Here is a 13,658-nt window from a genome sequence, read left to right on the forward strand (position 1 = left end):
ATACAAAATTTTTAGTTAAAAAAAGATTTTTGCGGGAAAAATGTGATTTTTTTATTTTTAAGGCTTAACGTTATAAACTTCTGTGAGACACCTGGGGGTTCAATGCAGCGATTTATGAAAATGCAAAATTTGGAGATAAAATAGATATACAGTGCCTTGCGAAAGTATTCGGCCCCCTGGAACTTTTCAACCTTTTCCCACATATCATGCTTCAAATATAAAGATACTAAATATAAATTTTTGATGAAGAATCAACAAGTGGAACACAATTGTGAAGTTGAACGAAATTTATTGGTTATTTTAAATTTTTGTGGAAATTCAAAAACTTAAAACTCGGGCGTGCAATATTATTTGGCCCCTTTAACTTAAGGCCGGCGTCACACACAGCGTAAAACAATACGGTCTGTATATTACGGCCGTAATGCGCTGAAAAGTCCCCAAAATAGTGGTCCGTAGCTCCTCTGTAGGCAGGGTGTGTCACCGTTTTTTGCGCATGGCATCCTCCGTATGTAATCCGTATGGCAGCCGTAATGCGTGTTTTTATCGCAGGCTTGCAAAACCGACATACGGCTATACAAGGGATCCATGTGTTAAAAAAAACAAACATATATACTGTCTCTCTCTCTCTATATATATATATATATATATATGTCAGGGAGACACATATATGTATATATATTATTACTTCATACAGCGCGAGATAGCAGAAAGCCGGTAATTCAATTGCCGGCTTTTGCTTTCTCCTTCCTAAAACCCGACATGATATGAGACCTGGTTTACATACAGTAAACCATCTCATATCACCATTTTTTTTGCATATTCCACACTACTAATGTTAGTAGTGTGTCTATGCAAAATTTGGCCGTTCTAGCTAGTAAAATAAGGGGTTAAATGGCGGAAAAAATTGGCGTGGGCTCCCGTACAATTTTCTCCGCCAGAGTAGTAAAGCCAGTGACTGAGGGCAGATATTAATAGCCTGGAGAGGGTCCATGGTTATTGGCCCCCCCTGGCTAAAAACACCTGCCCCCAGCCACCCCAGAAAAGGCACATCTGGAAGATGCGTCTATTCTGGCACTTGGCCACTCTCTTCCCATTCCCGTGTAGCGGTGGGATATGGGGTAATGAAGGGTTAATGCCACCTTGCTATTGTAAGGTGACATTAAGCCTAATTAATAATGGAGAGGCGTCAATTATGACACCTATCCATTATTAATCCAATACTAGTAAAGGGTTAAAAAAAAACACACACACATTATTAAAAATTAATTTATTGAAAAAATCACAAAGGCTGTTGTATTAATTTATTCTACTCTCAATCCACTCACTGAAGACCCTCGATCTGTAAATAAAAAAAAAATAATAAACCAACAATATACTTACCTTCTGAGGATCTGGCACGTCCAACGATGTAGATCCATCTGAAGGGGTTAAAATATTTTGCAGACACGAGCTCCGCTAATGCAGGATGCTCATTTCTGCAAAACTCCAGCGAATGAAGCTAAATATAGGTCAATGATCTATATTTAGCTTCATTTGCGGTGAGGCGCCCTCTGCTGGCTGTTCCTAGATCGTGGGAACTTTCCTAGAAAGCTCCCAGGCTCGAGATCATAAGAGGGCGCCCTCTGCTGATTGTCCTCATGTGCGGGAGCCCACGCCAATTTTTTCCGCCATTTAACCCCTTAATTTACTAGCTAGAACGGCTAAATTTTGCATAGACACACTACTAACATTAGTAGTGTGGAATATGCAAAAAAAATGGTGATATGAGATGGTTTACTGTATGTAAGCCAGGTCTCATATCATGTCGGGTTTTAGGAAGGAGAAAGCAAAAGCCGGTAATTGAATTACCGGCTTTAAAGCTGTCTAGCGCTGGAAGAAATATTAATATATATACATATATGTGTCTCACTGACATATATATATATATCTATTCTATGTGTACACATTTATTATACCTATTCTACTGTAAGCTGTCAGTGTGATTTTACTGTACACCGCAATGAATTACCGGCTTTTCTCGCTAACACCGCTGCGTATTTCTCGCAAGTCACACTGCTGGTCTGTGTGTAATCCGTATTTTTGGGGCTTCCATAGACTTTCATTGACGTTTTATTTGCGCAATATGGTGACAAACGCAGCATGCTGCGATTTTCTACGGCCGTAGAAAGCCGTATAATACTGATCAGTAAAATACGGCAGATAGGAGCAGGGGCATAGAGAATAATTGTGCCGTATTTTTTGCGAGTTTTACGGACGTAGTTTCTGCGCTCTTACGTCCGTAAAACTCGCAAGTGTGACGCCGGCCTAATACTTTGTTGCACCACCTTTTGCTGCGACTACAGTTGCAAGTCACTTGGGGTATTTCTCTATCAGTTTTAATATGTTTCTCGCTTATTTGCGCAGTCCTTTGGGGGCACTGAATGAACGCTATTATTTGCTACATTTTATTCAATGGCGGCGTCCTTGGTCTTCGGTAAGATGGCCGCTGACAGCACGCACGCGCGCCTTGGACCTATTAGGCTTCCGGCTCCCGGGTGGTTATCAGTAATAACTGTGTGCGCATGTCAAATAGACATCAATCGGTGGATTTCCGCCTCATGCGCGCACAGCTGTGACGGCCGAGGGTGAGGTGGTGCCTTGGTGTTAGGGTTGGTGGAACGCACCAAGTATATATATATGTGTATAAATAGGTGCGTTCGCAAATCGGGGTCCACCGTGCAGGAGAGGAACCTGCTGCTGGCAAATGGCGGCGCTATATGGCGGTATAAATGAACTCTGTTAACTCCACAGAGTCGATAGAAATAAGATGCTGTGCCCTGTTAGCGTCACAGGGGAACACAGCTAACTGCTGAGCTGATGACAGTCAGTGGTCACGCACCCAGAAAAGCACACAAACACTCCTCACCGGAGGTGCCGGTATTCTAGGGGCTTATTTCAGCCGAGTCCCTGAATACATACATGCAAACTCCTCAACGGAGATGTCAGTATTCTAGGGGCTTATTTCAGCCGGGTCCCTGAATACACACATACAGGCGCGACCACAAATAACAAGCTCATGACATGAGGTGATACTAGCGCATGGCCGTGCGGCCATGCAAACCTTTTATAGCTGCAGCAGCTTCAGGACCTTCCTAGGGAACCAATGGAAGTTGCTACAGTACCTGAGCAACTTCAGGACCTTCCTAGAGGACCAATGATAGCTGCTGCAATACCTGAGCATGTGACCCCTGACCTCCAATGAGAGGTCTTACCTTGGGCATGCTCAGTGTGTGCAAAGCAGGACTTAGTCCCAGAAATGCCTGCTTACCGCTGACCAGTGCAGGCTACAACAGCAGAGCCTGGAAAGGCAGTAGTAACCCTTTGTACAGTATCAGACTGAGCGAGACGCTGGGACCGACGTCTCCGCTGAGCAGGCTCCACTGCGGCTGATGTAGAATGGGAGACCGCAGCAGACATGGCTCGAGATTCCCCCTGTGCAGCAGCGGGAACTCGAGTCCTAACATTTGGCCCCAGGGGCACGTGCGCCGACAGTCAACTATACTTCTGGTATGGGCACTATTTAAAGCACATGAGATTGGTTAGTAATTAACCCCTTTTGAGAAAGCTAGACCGTGATACATGCGTCAGGGGGCTGCTGGGTGCGCCAGGGGAACCATCGGTTTGGACATGGGTAAGAACTTGGGATTTACTATCTGAGTAGGAGTATCCATGGGGTATTGTACCTCTATACCTATGTATTTTTCCTGGCTCTACTTGTAGCATGGGATTGTTTTGATAGTTTCTTGTTATTTATTTTACTTTCCACGTGTTTTTGCTCTGGATGTATCTTGTTTCCTCTGCATAACCCAGCATACCTACATGTCTCTTCCATATTTCCTCTCTGTAAGTGCCATATGAGTATTCTATGGTGTAACTTGGTTGCAATATAATAAAATATTTTTTCTAATTATTATTATGATTTATTGGATGCTTATACTCCGTCTTCTTGGTCTTTATGTTTTCTGGAGTTGTCCTGTTGGTCCAGTGTGTCTGGACATTTATGTTGGGGGAGTGACATTGATCCACTCTTGGCCACACTTCCACTATATGCTTGATGATTTTTGTTTTGATTACGTTTAGTCATGTACTCAAGTTGGTGCTGATGATGTATACATGTACTGATAGTTGTTCTGGTGCATCATTCCTATACTAATATTTAGAGATGAGCAAACTTGTTTGGAAACCATTCGCCAATTGTAAATTTGGCACGAACCTAGCACATTCGGATTTGTGTTCGACACCAGAGCATTTTTACTAAAAATAGGCAAAATTCAGCCAAAGTTCATTACATGGTCACTTTTCCACTAATGCTTTGGCTATGAGTTTGGCTAGGATAGTGGTGCTTTTTGATGAGCGCGGAGGACATGTTTAATGAGGGAAGGGGATATGTCCAGGTCAGAGTAGTGGCAAAGTGTTATTTTTTTTTTCTTTTTTTTGTTCTGTATTATCTTAATGTATGTACATTCTGGCAGATAATCAGAGAGCAGAAACCATCCACACCATGGGCGGACATACCGCCGGTTCAACCTGTGCAACTGCACCGGGGCCCAGAGCCGGAGGGGGCCCCTGAAGGACCGAGAAAGCAGGGCGGTGAATGACAGCCGGCGGCAGGATTCCTGCTAACAGGAGAAGCAGGGGGCCCGCTCTGCTGCACACGTGATATGACGGTCAAAAGGGGCCCCCTGCTTGACCTCTCCTGTTAGCATACATTACGCTGCTGTCCGGCTGTCACTGGTGCAGTGTGGTGAGGGGCGGCAGACGCTGGAAGAGGAGTGAGGGAGTCACTGAAGATGCGTCTCTGCTTGTGGCTCCCTGCTGTGCAGGTACACATTCTTCCCAGAGCCCCAGTGATCGGCAGGACGGGGATACACGTGAAAATAGGGGGAGGGGAGGAGGAATTACTACTCTAGGTAGGAGATAGGAGAAGGCCTGGCCCGCCGGGGAGTCTGCAGGTGCAGGGATGAGAGCTGACAGTCTAGACAGGCTCCATGTCTCCCCTGCTCATTTCCTGTGTTCTGGGCCTGACCAGCTCCCTGCAACTGCACTCTCTGTAGATACTGTACTGTACATATTCCATGTGATGGATGTTGATCTGTCTAGTGTGTGTGTATACTACTGTGTGTATATATTGCTAGTGTGTGTGTACTGCTCTGTGTATATATATATATATATTGCTAGTGTGTGTGTACTGCTGTGTGTATATATATTGCTAGTGTGTGTGTACTGCTGTGTGTATATATTGCTAGTGTGTGTGTACTGCTGTTTGTATATATATTGCTAGTGTGTGTGTACTGCTGTGTATATATATATTGCTAGTGTGTGTGTACTGCTGTGTGTATATATATTGCTAGTGTGTGTGTACTGCTGTGTGTATATATATTGCTAGTGTGTGTGTACTGCTGTGTATACAGTGGGGCAAAAAAGTATTTAGTCAGTCAGCAATAGTGCAAGTTCCACCACTTAAAAAGATGAGAGGCGTCTGTAATTTACATCATAGGTAGACCTCAACTATGGGAGTCAAACTGGGAAAAAAAATCCAGAAAATCACATTGTCTGTTTTTTTAACATTTTATTTGCATATTATGGTGGAAAATAAGTATTTGGTCAGAAACAAACAATCAAGATTTCTGGCTCTCACAGACCTGTAACTTCTTCTTTAAGAGTCTCCTCTTTCCTCCACTCATTACCTGTAGTAATGGCACCTGTTTAAACTTGTTATCAGTATAAAAAGACCCCTGTGCACACCCTCAAACAGTCTGACTCCAAACTTCACTATGTTGAAGACCAAAGAGCTGTCAAAGGACACCAGAAGCAAAATTGTAGCCCTGCACCAGGCTGGGAAGACTGAATCTGCAATAGCCAACCAGCTTGGAGTGAAGAAATCAACAGTGGGAGCAATAATTAGAAAATGGAAGACATACAAGACCACTGATAATCTCCCTCGATCTAGGGCTCCACGCAAAATCCCACCCCGTGGGGTCAGAATGATCACAAGAACGGTGAGCCAAAATCCCAGAACCACACGGGGGGACCTAGTGAATGAACTGCAGAGAGCTGGGACCAATGTAACAAGGCCTACCATAAGTAACACACTACGCCACCATGGACTCAGATCCTGCAGTGCCAGACGTGTCCCACTGCTTAAGCCAGTACATGTCCGGGCCCATCTGAAGTTTGCTAGAGAGCATTTGGATGATCCAGAGGAGTTTTGGGAGAATGTCCTATAGTCTGATGAAACCAAACTGGAACTGTTTGGTAGAAACACAACTTGTCGTGTTTGGAGGAAAAAGAATACTGAGTTGCATCCATCAAACACCATACCTACTGTAAAGCATGGTGGTGGAAACATCATGCTTTGGGGCTGTTTCTCCGCAAAGGGGCCAGGACGACTGATCCGGGTACATGAAAGAATGAATGGGGCCACGTATTGTGAGATTTTGAGTGCAAACCTCCTTCCATCAGCAAGGGCATTGAAGATGAAACGTGGCTGGGTCTTTCAACATGACAATGATCCAAAGCACACCGCCAGGGCAACGAAGGAGTGGCTTCGTAAGAAGCATTTCAAGGTCCTGGAGTGGCCTAGCCAGTCTCCAGATCTCAACCCTATAGAAAACCTTTGGAGGGAGTTGAAAGTCCGTGTTGCCAAGCGAAAAGCCAAAAACATCACTGCTCTAGAGGAGATCTGCATGGAGGAATGGGCCAACATACCAACAACAGTGTGTGGCAACCTTGTGAAGACTTACAGAAAACGTTTGACCTCTGTCATTGCCAACAAAGGATATATTACAAAGTATTGAGATGAAATTTTGTTTCTGACCAAATACTTATTTTCCACCATAATATGCAAATAAAATGTTAAAAAAACAGACAATGTGATTTTCTGTATTTTTTTTTCTCAGTTTGTCTCCCATAGTTGAGGTCTACCCATGATGCAAATTACAGACGCCTCTCATCTTTTTAAGTGGTGGAACTTGCACTATTGCTGACTGACTAAATACTTTTTTGCCCCACTGTATATATATTGCTAGTGTGAGTGTACTGCTGTGTGTATATATTGCTAGTGTGTGTGTACTGCTGTGTGTATATATATTGCTAGTGTGTGTGTACTGCTGTGTATATATATATTGCTAGTGTGTGTACTGCTGTGTATATATATATTGCTAGTGTGTGTGTACTGCTGTGTGTATATATTGCTAGTGTGTGTGTACTGCTGTGTGTATATATATTGCTAGTGTGTGTACTGCTGTGTATATATATATTGCTAGTGTGTGTGTACTGCTGTGTGTATATATATTGCTAGTGTGTGTGTACTGCTGTGTGTATGTATAGCTAGTGTGTGTGTATACTGAAGTGTGTATATATTGCTAGTGTGTGTGTACTGCTGTGTGTATATATATATATATATAGATAGTGTGTGTATACTGCTGTGTGTGTGTATATATTACTAGTGTGTGTGTGTGTGTGTATGTGTATATATATATATATATATAGCTAGTGTGTGTCTATACTGCTCTGTGTATATACGGCTAGTGTGTATACTGCTGTGTGTATATAGGGCTAGTATGTGTGTATGCTGCTGTGTGTGTGTATACTTGTGTGTGTATAGGGCTAGTATGTGTGTATACTGCTGTGTGTGTGTATATAAGGCTAGTGTGTGTATACTGCTGTGTGTGTATATAGGGCTAGCATGTATGTATACTGCTGTGTGTGTGTATAGGGCTAGTATGTGTGTATACTGCTGTGTGTGTGTATATAAGGCTAGTGTGTGTATACTGCTGTGTGTGTATATAGGGCTAGTATGTATGTATACTGCTGTGTGTGTATATAGGGCTAGTATGTGTGTATACTGCTGTGTGTGTGTATATAAGGCTAGTGTGTGTATACTGCTGTGTGTGTATATAGGGCCAGTATGTGTGTATACTGCTGTGTGTGTATATAGGGCTAGTATGTGTGTATACTGCTGTGTGTGTATATAGGGCTAGTATGTGTGTATACTGCTGTGTGTGTATATATTGCCAGTGTGTGTATATATGTGTGTGTGTGAGTGTGTATATATATATATATATATATATATATATATATATATATATATACAGTGGGGCAAAAAAGTATTTAGTCAGTCAGCAATAGTGCAAGTTCCACCACTTAAAAAGATGAGAGGCGTCTGTAATTTACATCATAGGTAGACCTCAACTATGGGAGACAAACTGAGAAAAAAAAATCCAGAAAATCACATTGTCTGTTTTTTTAACATTTTATTTGCATATTATGGTGGAAAATAAGTATTTGGTCAGAAACAAACAATCAAGATTTCTGGCTCTCACAGACCTGTAACTTCTTCTTTAAGAGTCTCCTCTTTCCTCCACTCATTACCTGTAGTAATGGCACCTGTTTAAACTTGTTATTAGTATAAAAAGACACCTGTGCACACCCTCAAACAGTCTGACTCCAAACTCCACTATGGTGAAGACCAAAGAGCTGTCAAAGGACACCAGAAACAAAATTGTAGCCCTGCACCAGGCTGGGAAGACTGAATCTGCAATAGCCAACCAGCTTGGAGTGAAGAAATCAACAGTGGGAGCAATAATTAGAAAATGGATGACATACAAGATCACTGATAATCTCCCTCGATCTGGGGCTCCACGCAAAATCCCACCCCATGGGGTCAGAATGATCACAAGAACGGTGAGCAAAAATCCCAGAACCACGCGGGGGGACCTAGTGAATGAACTGCAGAGAGCTGGGACCAATGTAACAAGGCCTACCATAAGTAACACACTACGCCACCATGGACTCAGATCCTGCAGTGCCAGACGTGTCCCACTGCTTAAGCCAGTACATGTCCGGGCCCGTCTGAAGTTTGCTAGAGAGCATTTGGATGATCCAGAGGAGTTTTGGGAGAATGTCCTATGGTCTGATGAAACCAAACTGGAACTGTTTGGTAGAAACACAACTTGTCGTGTTTGGAGGAAAAAGAATACTGAGTTGCATCCATCAAACACCATACCTACTGTAAAGCATGGTGGTGGAAACATCATGCTTTGGGGCTGTTTCTCTGCAAAGGGGCCAGGACGACTGATCCGGGTACATAAAAGAATGAATGGGGCCATGTAGCGTGAGATTTTGAGTGCAAACCTCCTTCCATCAGCAAGGGCATTGAAGATGAAACGTGGCTGGGTCTTTCAACATGACAATGATCCAAAGCACACCGCCAGGGCAACGAAGGAGTGGCTTCGTAAGAAGCATTTCAAGGTCCTGGAGTGGCCTAGCCAGTCTCCAGATCTCAACCCTATAGAAAACCTTTGGAGGGAGTTGAAAGTCCGTGTTGCCAAGCGAAAAGCCAAAAACATCACTGCTCTAGAGGAGATCTGCATGGAGGAATGGGCCAACATACCAACAACAGTGTGTGGCAACCTTGTGAAGACTTACAGAAAACGTTTGACCTCTGTCATTGCCAACAAAGGATATATTACAAAGTATTGAGATGAAATTTTGTTTCTGACCAAATACTTATTTTCCACCATAATATGCAAATAAAATGTTAAAAAAACAGACAAGGTGATTTTCTGGATTTTTTTTTCTCAGTTTGTCTCCCATAGTTGAGGTCTACCTATGATGTAAATTACAGACGCCTCTCATCTTTTTAAGTGGTGGAACTTGCACTATTGCTGACTGACTAAATACTTTTTTGCCCCACTGTATATAATCTAGTGTGTGTCTATACTGCTCTGTGTATATACGGCTAATGTGTATACTGCTGTTTTTGTGTGTGTGTGTATATAGGGCTAGTATGTGTGTATACTGCTGTGTGTATATAGGGCTAGTATGTGTGTATACTGCTATGTGTGTGTGTATACTGCTGTGTGTGTATATAGGGCTAGTATGTGTGTATACTGCTGTGTGTGTGTATACTGCTGTGTGTATAGGGCTAGTATGAGTGTGTATACTGCTGTGCATACACATATGTTATTATAGGTATTTTATATACAGTGTACATGCATGAGGGGGGCCCCGAATGTATTTCCTGCACAGGGGCCCATTGCTGCTTGTGTCCGCCCCTGATCCACACTGTCATGACACAAGGTCTTCTGTGATTAATTGTCAAAGTCACATGTCCCTGTCCATATAAATAGAGAACTTGTTTTTCTGTTGTCATCTTTTCAGTGTAACAGCGCAGAGAGGACGCTTCTGCTGCTGCCGCGGATGATGAAAGCGATTTTGTCAGTTAGCTAGGTAGGATCCTGTCCTGAGTGAAATCAATTTTCCAACATCTAACTAGATTGTGCTAAACCTATTTTGCAATGAACAATCAGGAGGCCACATTTACTCTTAAAAATTGTGAGACCTAATATTGGGGTTCAGCCTGGAGGCCCTATTAGCCAATCCAAATAATTTGGGATAAAACTGTTGCAGTGAGGAATCAGTAAGCCATATTTCCTCTAAAAAACTGTTAGAAATAATATAAGGGTTCTGCCAGGAGGCCCTATTTGCTAATCGAAATCATTTGGGATAAAACTGCTGCAGTGAGGAATCAGGAGGCCCCATTTGCTCATCAAAATCGTTAGGTAGGAATGTTGATCAGGCATACTATTTAAGAAAATAAATAGTGATTTTTCATTTAGTGACAGGTGACTGACAGGTGTGGGCCTAAGGTTTTGAAATAGCAGGTTACAAGTGGGAAGGATGCATACAACATGAGTGGGAAAAAGCGAGGTCATCGAGGAAGGGGGAATAAGCTTGGTGTTCGGCATTTACGTAAGGTGTTAATATTAATGTAAGCTCTGCTGAACAAACACCGTCTCATCCTATCCAAAGACCACTGATAACATTTGTTAATGGACATGCTACTCCACTCCGTTTCTTTGGCAGCCGAACAGTGGTACGGCTTGTAGATGAGATTCAGAAAGAGCATGTGCTTCAGTGGATGGCAAGAACTTCATCAAGTAACCTCTCCTCCTCTTCCTCCACATTAACATCACACACAGTGCAGTCATCAGAGGTGGCACCCGAATCACCCTTGCTTCCCCGGCATCACAAATTTCCAAACGCCCAACTGACTGTGGGGAACCACAGATGGGCCATTCTGCAGAGCTGTTCACACATTGTATTTCATGGTCATCAGAGGACTGCTCCAAAGATTCACAGAATCCAGAAAAGGAAAGCATCTGCTCTGATACCCAACATTTTTTCATGTTGGATCTGGGGCCGGACGAGGCAACTCTGAGCAAAATCCAGTTAACCACCAGGGGTGGAGGTGATCCTGATGATACTCAGATACCAGATGCACAGGCAGACTGTACTGTGGTGTCAGGGCAGGAAGAGGAGGAGGCAGACTCTGAGGGCAAGGAGCGGGAGAACAGAGAGGATAATGATGAGGTTGTAGATCCCACTTGGTGTGAACCCAGAGGCGCGCAGCTGTGTAGCTCAGCAGACAAGTTGGAGGAGGAGGGAGATGAGAAGGTCATGTTGTGGTATCCCGCACAGACACGGAGAGATGCAACCATGACAAGCACTACATCCTCAGCCACAACAGTGACTTGGGCCATCACCGTATGCAAGTCTGTAGTTTGCAGGGGCAGCAACGGTTGTCTAGCCTGGGCCTTTCTCGAGACCACAAAGGATGAACCAACTCTGCCAAATTTGCAGAAACATTCAGTAGAGGAAAAAATTGCAATGACTTGACAACTACATGCATGAACCGGCACATTGAATAGACAAGATCACAAAAAATCAATCAGCATAGCTACCACCTGTGGGATCAATTAATAAAGTCAAAAGTGGAGACTGGTATCCGCTGATATCAATATGGGATAAAGCGTACGGACAAGTCACTTATTAACAAAGCACAAAAGGGAAAGGGTTAAAAAAAAATGACCATAGAGTCCACACATAATAATAAAATATAATCCATCTTTATTAAATATAGTATAACATACAGAACAGGTGAGGACACAGTGCCATACTAAGAACAAATCACCGCACAGTTGCACAACTGCACCAGGGGTGCAGGGAGCCAGGGGACCATAGCTACGTATACTTAAATCATAGTTATTAGAACCACTCCCTCCTCAAAAAGGGGGGGTATAATCAAAGTGGATAGCATATTATAGTCAGTAGCTACATCTGCACATATGTAGCATATACAGTCTAGAAAAAAACGCCGAATAGTGCAAAAATATTTACTGCAGTGTGAGAAAACTCATGCTACAAAAGGCGAAATATTGGCTATAAAGAAGTTGAAAGTTATTACCTCTAATGAGATGCTGATATAAGGGATCCCAGGGTCCATGCGCCCATCCCGACGCATGTTTCGGAAGCACTCCTTCTCCAGGGGCATGGCACATAGTGCCATGAGCAGCTTTATATACTAATGGCCACCGTAAGTGAGGTAGAATCTAATATCAGAAGTGTATGCAGGTTGCCATGCCGACATACACTGTTTAACACCGGTATGTGTGGAGAAATGGGGGATAAAAATGAGCAGCACAGCCTTCCCCCCACCTCTAAGCCAAAGCGCCGCGCTCCGCCAAACAACAGACAGACACGGGGCCCCATGTAATCTGATGCCGAGCATGCGAACAGTGTGAGCGCCGACAGGGGGGCGGAGAAAGCACAATGTGCATGAAAGTAAACGGGCGACATGATGTATAAGGGCAAACAGTGCTGGAAAGCAGATTTGCCTAATTTTACAATTATAGATAAAAAAATGGGCTCCATATCCATATTCTGTGGCTCAGAACAAGTATACAGCAATGTTGGCACTGCAACATGGCACAGGCACATATAAAATATGTAGCAGCACAGGCACTGACATGGAAACAATACAATTGTTTCAGTCTTGCCCAGTGCAAAGAAGAGTACCATAAATCCTTGTATAGCAAACAAAATATTAAAATTAGAAAATTCATTAACTATCATATACAAGTGCTATCCAACTCTAATGCCTTTGTTAACCGCTACAACAAGGCACAACATTAGGACAAGTCCATTATTGTGGTCATATATCGCTAGATCCGACATGTCTTCAATGACCACAGTATCTTCCCCACAGGATATTGTTAGTCATAAACAGCATCCAGGATTAATCCAACCGATTTGTCACGATGCTTGGGGAATACGTATGGTTCCCAGGTCCATATAACACCGTTTTCACCCACTCAGTAATAAACATAGCAGCTAATTGTAGAGGAATAGTCCACCCATTTTAACACGTCGCCTCCGGGCAGTCCATTGAAATTTGCACAACCTCATGAAAAGTGGAACAAAATAAAAAACCTAAAAAGTAAAAAAGTAGAATAAAAACAAATTAAAATCAGTCAGCAAAAATGCTGTGGCAGGAACAGAGAGTGTGGCAGGTGGCGATCACAGAAAAGGTGGAAAATTAAGGTTTTCATTGAGGCCATGTGGATGGACGGTGTCAAGTGTCCAAATCCACCGTGCCTCTAACTGGGCCAATCGTTGAGAAATTTTCCACCCCGGATTCCCAGATCAATGGCATCAATGCCCTTGACTCGTAGAGTTTTACTCTTGCAGTTATTGTGCAGCTTGAAATGTCTAGGTATAGTTTTAAGTAAAGCTGCATCTTCCTGATTTACTGCTGCTTGGATGCCAAGTACGTG

Source organism: Ranitomeya imitator, chromosome 1 (assembly GCF_032444005.1).
Source record: "Ranitomeya imitator isolate aRanImi1 chromosome 1, aRanImi1.pri, whole genome shotgun sequence".
In the NCBI taxonomy this organism is placed as follows: domain Eukaryota; kingdom Metazoa; phylum Chordata; class Amphibia; order Anura; family Dendrobatidae; genus Ranitomeya; species Ranitomeya imitator.